The sequence below is a fragment of the Epinephelus moara genome, chromosome 8 (assembly GCF_006386435.1).
Source record: "Epinephelus moara isolate mb chromosome 8, YSFRI_EMoa_1.0, whole genome shotgun sequence".
Taxonomy (NCBI): Eukaryota; Metazoa; Chordata; class Actinopteri; order Perciformes; family Serranidae; genus Epinephelus; species Epinephelus moara.
Window position 1 is genome coordinate 708,041 of NC_065513.1, and position 10,243 is coordinate 718,283.

The 10,243-nt window shown below is 40.7% G+C and overlaps 1 protein-coding gene across 2 annotated transcripts in view; it reads left to right on the forward strand.

Moving 5' to 3' along the window:
* Positions 1–2,965, forward strand: part of LOC126393912 (retrovirus-related Pol polyprotein from transposon 412) — an 11,555-nt gene extending 8,590 nt beyond the window's left edge. Inside the window, exons 2-7 of one of the 2 annotated variants that reach the window (XR_007570315.1) lie at positions 58–983; positions 1,164–1,267; positions 1,618–1,710; positions 1,885–1,952; positions 2,079–2,297; positions 2,388–2,965. The gene's annotated coding sequence lies outside the window, so the exon portion shown is untranslated. The remainder of the gene's footprint in view (positions 1–57; positions 984–1,163; positions 1,268–1,617; positions 1,711–1,884; positions 1,953–2,078; positions 2,298–2,387) is intronic. The other variant, XM_050050349.1, reaches the window with a different exon arrangement.
* The last annotated feature ends 7,278 nt before the right edge of the window (positions 2,966–10,243 follow it).

Genomic DNA, 10,243 nt, shown 5'->3' on the forward strand with positions numbered 1-10,243 from the left:
TAGGACTTACTTAGCCCCCAGCATCCTTCGACTCAGCAGGAGAGTGCGGTATTTTAGGTGTTGCGTCAGCTCACACTGGTTGTTTTTAAACTGTGGAATATTCAGTGATTAAATTGCAATGTTTTGCCATTAGCTTATCTTAGTAAGCTAGCGTAACTTAGCGGGTAGTTAGCGTAGCGGCTAGTTAGCCGCCGTTGTTCTCTGACTCGGCCAGAGAGTGATGTGTTGTAACTTAGGGGAGAGGGGTGTCGAACGGAGCATTTTTTTCATATTTCCCTCTCTGCACAGAGATGCTTTTATTTATAGTAACTACATTTTATAGTGAACAACGTACATATGTCCTCTACAAATCCCGACCATGTTTGCAAAGTTTGGATGAATGAGTCGCACTCAATCTAGCAGGAAACGAAGTTCATCTGCCTGTTTGCCTCCGCATGCAGGGATGAACAGATCCACGTTATAATTAACCGCAAAACACGTAAATAACTTCATATTACTGGCTTGTAACACTCATTAATGCTTAAGCTGAGTTCTCTGGGAAATGAGAATGTCCAATTGAAATAATCTTCTCATGTTTAATGTCTGAAAATGAATTACATTTGTCCAGTGCTCTGTGATATAGCCTACTGTGTTTAACAAAGCATGTTCCAATGTAATAAAAGCTTTATGTGTTTGTGGACATAATTGATTTAATAATACAAGTAGACAGTATTTGAAGAAGAAGTTAGAATGCAGTGTGGTCGTGAAACTGTTTGGCCTTGTCAATCAAAAAAGTGTATCAGTTGTGTGTGTGTGTGTGTGTGTGTGTTTGTGTCAGCTGCTGTCAATGTCAAATCATTAGTAAATTATCAGTTTGATTTTAATATGCTTAATAACTGGGTCTTTATACTTTTAGATGCCCCGTGGCAAGTCCTACCGTCGCTCTGAGGCGGCTAAGTGGAGGATGGCGGAGCGACAGTTGGCCTCCAGTGACGCTGGTGCATGTATGTGGCGTGCCTTCTTGAAATCAACTTTTCATGTATATCCTTGCTGTATGACTGAGTTAAACTCCTAACTTTGTGTATTTTTATAGTCTTGAAAAGTTCACATATTGTGTTGAAGTGCTTGAACTTTGAATTTGGTCTCTTTTTTTTTTTTTTAAACCATTTTATGTTCATCAACAGCTTGTGGCACAGGGTGGTGCTACAAAGTGCACAAACGGTCAATTTCTGAGCACACTGGGCGCCAGCATAAATTGGTCATTCCAGTTGAGGTCCCAGGCAAGACGGTATGTACAATTCATGAAGATTTCACTGATGATTAGAAGTTTTAGTTGTGTGTTTTCAGCCTAAAAGAAATCCTGTCTTTTGTTCCAGCTTGTTCTTCTTGTAGGGGCGTCCCATCTGCACTCCCTTGCAGATGGGATTGTGCTGATGCCAGAGGATTGCTACACCTTTGGCGTCATGTCCACTCCAGGGGCGTGCGCTGACTAGCTCAGGACTGAGGATTAAAATGCTGTTCTTCCTCGGATCTCTGATGCTGTCTGTGTCATGGCCCCTAGGAACAACCTGACGGCCAGCAAGACGCCTAAGCAAGGAGGCATATGATTTTGTCATTAACCATTATTATTTTGTTTAGGTCTTCGCTGGGACCTTGTCCCACACTTGACAGTCCCGGGGGATATCCAAGAGTTTTTCCGGCAGGAATTTCACCGCGTGTCAACACGTCTCGGTATGTTTGAAAATAATGATACATGGTTCTAAACAGTTTTATGAAGGCTTATGAGAATTATATAATTTCTAATATTATACCCGTTATGGTTTTCTAATAAGAAAGTTGACATTGCCTTTTTAAAATGTGTTTTTCAAAAACTGTGTTTCTTTTCTTGTTCCTTTTTTTTTTAAGGTGTGAAATATTTTCACCACGCTGACCGCTTCCCCCTGAACAACCGCAAGCTGTGGTGCTGTGATGGTGTAAGTAGAATATATTATTTTCATATCATAAATAGAAAATTATTCAACACAGTATGTTTGACAGTAAAAGTCACATTTTTCAAAATAATATTTAAATTTTTTTTTGTCATTGTTTTGTGTTTGTAGGTGCACCCCAGTGACGACATGGGGATGCCTATCCTCGTGGAGTCGCTGTTGGCTGCCACCAAACAGCACCTGGAGATACCAGCACCTAAGCCACAGGTGTCGCGCCCGGTGTCTCCCAAGCCTCTGCCAAAGGTGGTTCCACGTGTGATTGTGGTGGGGGAGGTTGTAGTTCCACGGGCCCCCCCTCCTGAGTGGACGTCTGTACAGTCGGGCAGGAAGGTAAGAGACTGAACTTTGTAAATATGTTTCATGAAATAAAAATAAGGTTGTGAATTGATCCACTTTTTTTTTTTTTTTTTGTCATTACAGAGGAACCACTCTGAACATGAGCATGGCTCTGGTTCATCACAGAGACGAGTGGTTCATCATGTGGTATGTTTAACCATGATATTTACATAACAGTGATAGTTTGTGTGCTTTATCTAAGAAAATGACAAGTGTTAGAAATAATCTACATGTCTGTCAGGTGGATGGAGCTCCAGTGGCCTTGCGAGAGTGTTTCATTCATATTGTATATGGATTACGCTCGTGTAATATCACATAGGATTACGCTTGCGCGGGTCCTAGTCCTTTTTTTTGTGAACCAACTGGTCTTTTTGTGTGTGTTGGGGTAGTTCCTAGGGGGTAGTCTAGCTGTTCTTAAGTGCATTCACAAGACACCCGAAGAAGCCCATAGAGATACTGTTTGTGTGTCACAGAGGATAGTCAGGTGTCTGGTTATGACAAGTTCGAAGAGACAACTCCGTAGTTCTGGTTGGAGGAGGGTTCCTTGGGGGTAGTCTAGCTGTTCTTTTAAGTGCATTCAATGGCACAAGACATGTTCCTGATCAAATATGTAATGTAATTAATGTATGTAATAATTTGCAATAAAATTGTATGATATTTTACACCCTGGTTTCACGTCTCACCTGAATACTAACTGAACCATGATACTGAACTGGTAAATGGTAATGAATGGGACAGTTTCATCATCAGAAATTGTAAGAATGTTGTAATTTAAGAGTAAAAGTCAAGGAATGAGTTGTTTATATGTAGTCATTGCTTAATAGTAAGACAAAAGTAATTAAGTGGTAATCATGTAGGGTTTCAGTAGTAATTCAAAAGGGTTTGTGTAGAAATAAAAAGTAATTCAATAGTGATGAGTAGTGATAAAACACTACATATGCAGAAGGATGTAGTAATTCCATAGGGATTGTGAAGGCATACAGCAGTAAATGTGTAAGCATTGTGTAGTAATTCAATGATAAATGTGAAGGAATGAGTAGTGATTATATAGTAATTTCCCAAAATCCAATAGTGAGACAGAAGTGATTAAGTGATAATCATGTACAGTTTCAATAGTAATTCAAAAGGGTTTGTGTAGAAATAAAAATAAAAAGTAATTCAATAGTGATGAGTAGTGATAAAACACTACATACGCAGGATGTAGTAATTCCATAGGGATTGTGAAGGCATACAGCAGTAAACGTGTAAGCATTGTGTAGTTATTCAATAATAAATGTGAAGAAATGAGTAGTGATTATATAGTAATTTCCCAAAATCCAATAGTGAGACAGAAGTGATTAAGTAGCAATTGTGCAGAGATTTGAATAGGCATCATGTAGTAATTGTCAGTAGTGATCAGTAGTGAAATCACCCAATACATTACTCATTACTATTCAAATCACTACACAAATCACTACACAGCTCAATAGCAATCAAGTAGTGAAACAGTAGTTTTTGTGTAGGTATTTAGTAGTAGTGATGAGTAGTGATTCAGTAGTGTTTTTTCATGAGGGAAGATACGATATTCCTCACTATATGAAGTGACTGATAACAAGATCTGTATAATGGATTGTAAAGAAATTCTTCAGCTTTTTATTTTGTAGACAATTAATCTGTATTTATAGCATCTTGGGATGACAGCACAATGATGTGTGGTATCATTGGAAAGCTCTGCTCCTGTGCGTTCATGTGATATGCGTGGCATTTCTGTGCGATGCTGCATTCGCGAGTAATTCATCCAAAAGTAATGTGTGTGCAGAGCTGTATGAAAGCTCTGTTATACATAATTTCAGTGTAACTTTATCATTTTTTTTCGCTGTGAAAACATTGGACAACCGTCAAGTGCTTGGTCTTGTCGGAAAGCTATGATATCACTGTTTGACGTGATATGCGTGGCTTTTTGTTATGACGTGCGGTCGCGGAGAAAATCCACAGAGAAGAACAGGTGGGAATTTGGACGGACTATGCGTCGTTCGGGCCCATAGGGTTAAAGAGCCTGTAACCGTAACAACTGTGTGGCACAAACTCAGTGCTTTGGTTATAAATAATGTCGGGCTCGGTTCGGCTTCGAACAGAAATATGCGGCCGTGCCGCACTCTAACACACACACAAACACACGGAAAACCGGACATTATCAGTTTATTAAAAAAACCCGGACGCCCCGGATGGGACGCGAAAAGTGGACATGTCCGGGCAAAAGAGGACGTTTGGTCAGCCTAACGCCGTTAACGTTACCTAACTGTGCGTTCCCACCAAAAGATTCAAAATCGCCAGCGGGCGCTCTGGTCGCTGGAATCGCTCTGCACTGCCAGCATAGCAGGCGCTGGTAGCTGCTGGCAGCGGCCANTTAATTTTTTTTAATTTTTAATTTTAATTTTTAATTTAATTTAATTTAATTTAATTTAATTTTAATTTAATTTTAATTTTATATACTTTATTAATCCCCGAGGGGAAATTCAATTTTCAATTTTTTTTTCAAGTTTATCATTATTATTACTGAAGACAGAGTCTTATTCCAAGTGTCATTATTTTTTATTCCAAATATTGGCCCTCTGTTGATTGTAGTAACTAAATTTTATATGTAGTCACATTTTTAACCCTCTCTTGAATTAATTGAATTAATCTTGTCAATCTAATAACATCATATTAACAAATCTATTTACCTTTTGGTCCAGAAGGCATCTGAAGCATGCATACTGTTAAAAGCTAATCGATCATATTCATTGTTAAAAAATAAAACAAAAAAACATCATAAAATGAAAAAAAAAATAAAATTGAAATCACAAAACATTTGTGTTGAAATGGCTCAATGGTATTTTAAACGTCACATTGAGTATAAAAGTCATTGTAAACAGAATAATTAAGACAATTTATGCAAGGAACAGGATATGGTAGAAATGGGAGGCAAACTAAACTCAAAAAATAACTGGCTTTTTAAAACACTGGATGTTGCAAATTGCTAAATTTGATTCATATAATATTAACAAAAACAAAGAACAATTTCCCTGACAAAAAAAAATGTGTCCAAAATCCCAAATTAGCCCTCTTGTTCTTCTGCCTGTTGGCAGGTTGCCTCAAAAATCAGTCTGTGAATTTGAAATTTCACGTCTGCCTTCCTTCGAGCTGACAGGGCCTTGAGGTCAGGGAGAAGACCCTCGAAGAATAGTCTGTCTGGGTCAGGGGGTGCTGCTGGTGCTGCCTGGCTCACAGCCTTTTCCATGGCACCCATCAGCTGCCTCTCAAATGGGGAGAGGGTACTCTCATGTGCCCTCTTCCATGGCCTGAACCTCTCTCTGGAGGTAGATGGTGTGGGTGTCGGTGTGGGTGTGGGAGTGGGTATGGTTATGGGTGTGGGCGTGGGTGTGGGTGTAGGTGTGAGTGTGGGTGTGGGTGTTTCTGGGTCAGGGGGTACAGGCTCCAGGTAAAGGGTTATCTCCTCCTCCATCTGACTGGGCTCTGTGACCTGGCTGGCTGCAGAGAACTCTCCCTGCTCCTGACTGCTCTGGCTGGCAGCAGGCATATTGCTGCTCGTGGCCCTTTCCTCCATGAAAGGATTGAGGAAGCTCATCACTTGGGTGTAGCGCCATGGGCGTTGGCCTGAAGCCTCACTTCCACTCCTGTGCCTGTCCTTTTCCTTCTTTCTCTCCCTTCTGTATGTGTCCCTCAAGCTCTTCCATCTTTTCCTACAATCCTCAACTATACATAACAGACAGAAAAATCAACACCTCTCCCTCTGTGTATTTTTAGATAGATAGCCTTTATTTTCCCATAGGGAAATCTGTTTTGACAATCTGTCAAGATAGATAGCCTTTATTTTCCCATAGGGAAATCTGTTTTGACAATCTGTCACCGCCAAACATTGAGCAACATATTAATATACATAATGCACAAGCACCAACCAGACATTGTGTCAAGCTGATTTATTGGAAAAACAAATAGTAAATTATATTATTTATTATATATTGTAATAAATAGTTAATCATAATCATTATGTCCTTTGTAGTTAGCCTAAGTTACCTGTTCACCTAGCTTGTGGTTTGTATTTATTTACATGGATCTACAGTTATATATGTGCCTTTACTTACCAGATATGCCAACAATATCAGACACCTGTTTCCAGGCATCATTCTTTTTTTGGATGTCTCTGTATATGAATAAAGACACATCATATCCACCTTATTTTTCAGGGAAACACGGAGGCAAAACAGAACGCAGCCAGCTTCAGTTTTTTTGTGCGACACTTCCGGTCCAGCACTCTTACCACTGTGTAAATGGGAATCGCCTTGTTGTTTACCTTGCTGAGTTTAGCTATATATATATATATGTATATATCACATTTTTCACGTCATTATATCACCGTTTAGACTAATCTGATGTTTGTAAAGTCTATAAACACAATGACTGAACAAACATTAGTATTTTCTCTGTGTGTAATTAATAACATGGTTATCGTAGATTAGCTGGGCTAACCGTTAGCTGTTAGCCGTTAGCCGTGTCTGTAATAACTCACTAAACTCACAAAGTGGCCCGTGAAAAAAATATTTTCTCCAGCGGATGTCTTAGTTACAACATGATTGAGCTAATTGGAGTAGTTTCATGTCGTATCCGACAACGGGAGGCTTTTAACGGATGACGATCCTGATGTTAGCTTTGCTGCTAGTGTTAACGTTAGCTGTCCCTGTCAGCTGCAGCCACTGATGCTTTCTAGACATCGTGATTTCCCAAAACTGAATAAATACCACACATAGCAACACAAAACTGCTTTGCTAGCTCAATGATGTTGTAACGGCTGGATGGTCGATGCGTACATGCTGATTCGGGTGCTATCAGAGCCGATCAGCGCATCACTATGGCTTAATGATCAACTCAGTCAATTAAAACAACCCGTCCTGTGTTAGGAGTGTATGTCGCTGACAGAAAGAAAGAAAGAAAAGGGAAAAAAGATAGAAAAGTAGCGTACACCTCACATATTTATTTCTCACATTTGCGCACACGTTTGGCTGGCATGCAGAAGCACCGTCTGTGTGTCGAGGGTGCGAGCCGCAGCTTCAGCTGCTCAGGTAGAGAGGCTTAGCTCGGTGTGTTTTTTCGCTGATTAGGTTCTGCAGGTTCTCTGCTGGTACACTGGAGACGGGGATCAAGCAGTTTGTCTCACTTGGGATAGATTGTGCTTTTTTGGTTCATAGTTTATGATTGACGTGCAATTTATTGGCGTTTAAAGGGAATAAATTTCCGTTATAACGGAAACGTGGGCAGTTATCTATACAAAATACACAGACTAACTAACTAACTAACTAACTAACTGATTGACTAACATAAACAACTGAAAATTGAAAAAAAAATTAGCTTGCACCGTTAACTCCGGTAAGGGAAAGCATGAGGGAAAGCGGCTGACCGGAAGTCACGCACAAAAAAACAGAAGCTGATCACTAGTTACTTCCGTGTTTGAAAATAAGGTGGATAAGACTGGGAAAGCTGCAACTGTACTTATAAGTTTTTCCTCCATTTTCCTCTTTCTTCTTCTCTGTTTTCTCTCTTCTTCTTCTCTCTTCTCTTCTCTGTTTCAATTTCTCCCTCCTTCGACTTGAATCCCGGTCTGCAATTGGCTGCTGCTTCGGCGGCGGCGCTGCTCATTTGCATAAAGTTCAGCTTCTCTCAACTTCAGCTTGACGCTCTGGTCGCTGGCATCGCGCTGCTCGCGGTCGCTCGCTGCAGCCGACGCCCCTGACGCCCTTCGTAGCAAGCGTACATTGAAAATGAATGGCTGCCGGCCGCTTATGACGCTCATGACGCTTTTGGTGTGAATGCACAGTAACACAAAGAGAAATGTTAAGGGCTCGTTTCTCCTCTGACACGCCACATACTTGTATCCGCCACGGTTCGGTTGTCCAGGTACTGGGCAGTCATGACACCAACCAAAGACGAAATTACTGGACCTGGAGACGGTAAGCCATTATCTTGCTTTTGTCAGCTGCTCTCATGTTCCCTCCTTTTGTGAAGGTCTTGTTGCCGTCCTCTGCATACCGGGAGTCATATGCCCCGCGGCGTATTCCCCCGACATTTGTTCGGAATATTTCAAAACGTCTAGCTTTAAATGAACACTGAAGTTGCGTCTTGTCGCCATCTTATCTGTTTACAATCAGCTGAGAGTGTGCAACTGCGCATGTGCGGTCTCTTGTTTATATGACGGTAGCGTCACAGCAGCCAAAGACCATCTGGTGTCAAGATAGTTATCTACCAGTGTTCATAAACAAAAGAATATTGGTCATGGTCGAAATAAAGATAAAGATAGATAATTATGTACAGTTAATGCGTTCAAGGTCTTCTGACTCTTTAAAAGTTGACATGGTGTCTCTAGCTCAAAGTATGAGGGACAAGAAGAGGTTGAAAGTCGATGAGTTTTGAAGAGGATTTGAAGATTTTCCAATTTACTTCCATTCACACTAATTAGACTGCCACCAGAACGCCACCTATTGGCCGATTTGCACCGAATTTTGCACAAACTCTCATCGGGCCATGGAACACAATCAGCAAAAGTATTGTGGTAATCCGACAATGTGCAGGAATTTGTTGTTTTATATTTTGGGCAAACAAAATTCTTTTAATAACTTTTTGTCAGGAGGGTTGACAGATGCTACATGAAAAGTTTGGTGCAAATCAGTCAAATCGCCTAGGAGGAGTTCGAAAAAGTACGTTATTCATTTGTCGCGATTTAGTGAATGGAAAGTTACCGCGAAAGTGGGCGTGGCTTACACCACACAATTCAGCTGAATTCAGAGAACAGGTAAATAGAAGGTTTAACAATGTGCGACATATTATGTGGGAGTTACTAGCCAAAAACGCTTTTGCATTGAAAATAGCGCCACCTGCTGGTCATTTTTGGTGTGTGAGTTACAGGGTCCAGTCTATACCACCCCTATCAATTTTATTTCCATGAGTGTTATGGTGTTGGCACAGTGCCAAATATTAAATTAGACGGCCACCAGAGCGCCACCTAGTGGCGATTGGTTAGTCCTTTGTCAGATATCCTCAGGAGGGCATTGACAATAATTATACCAAGTTTCATGACAATCCGCCCAACCGATGTTGAGATATAAAATACTTCAATTTAAAGAGCACCACCTTGTGGTCATCGCCTGACATTTTGCACAGAGCCTCAGGGGCTCATGGGGAAGTAGTAAACTGAGTTTCATGTCATTCGGTGACACAAATGTCGAGAAATGCAGCACTTCCTTTTTACAACGAAATCTGCAGGAAGTTGTTATTTAATAACTTGAGTATTGTTTGGAATATCAAAATTCTTTTAATAACTTTTTGTCGGGAGGGTCCACAGATGTTGTGTGCAAAGTTTCATGCCAATTGGTGAAATTGCCTGGGAGGAGTTCGAAAAAGTAGGTTTGCGACATTTTGCGAATTTGCGATAGAAAAATTGTAGGAAATGGGCGTGGCCTATATCACAAGATTCAGCACAATTCACTGCATGCGTGGATATAAGGTTTTTGAATGTGCGACAAAGTATATGGGAGTTATGACCCAAAATGCACTGTCCTTGATTATAGCGCCACCTAGTGGTGGAAATTCAGGACGACAATAGATTATAAAATTCTTCGCCAGACCTAACGCGTGTGCCATATTTAGTGAGTTTTTGGATTTGGGAAAGGGGCCAAATTGGGGATTATATGCGCAGAATAATAATAATAATTAAAGCTGCAAGCAGCGATGAATGGGCCCTCGCACCTTCACGCAACTCGGGGGGGCTGGCAGGATGCCTTCTGGCGCGTCGGATCATTTCTGTCAAAGTTAGACATCGCATGCAGGAGTAACTTGGCATATCCTTGATACAGTGCTGGAATGACATACTTCACATTTTGTATCACTTCCTCTTTCCACTAGAGGGAGTT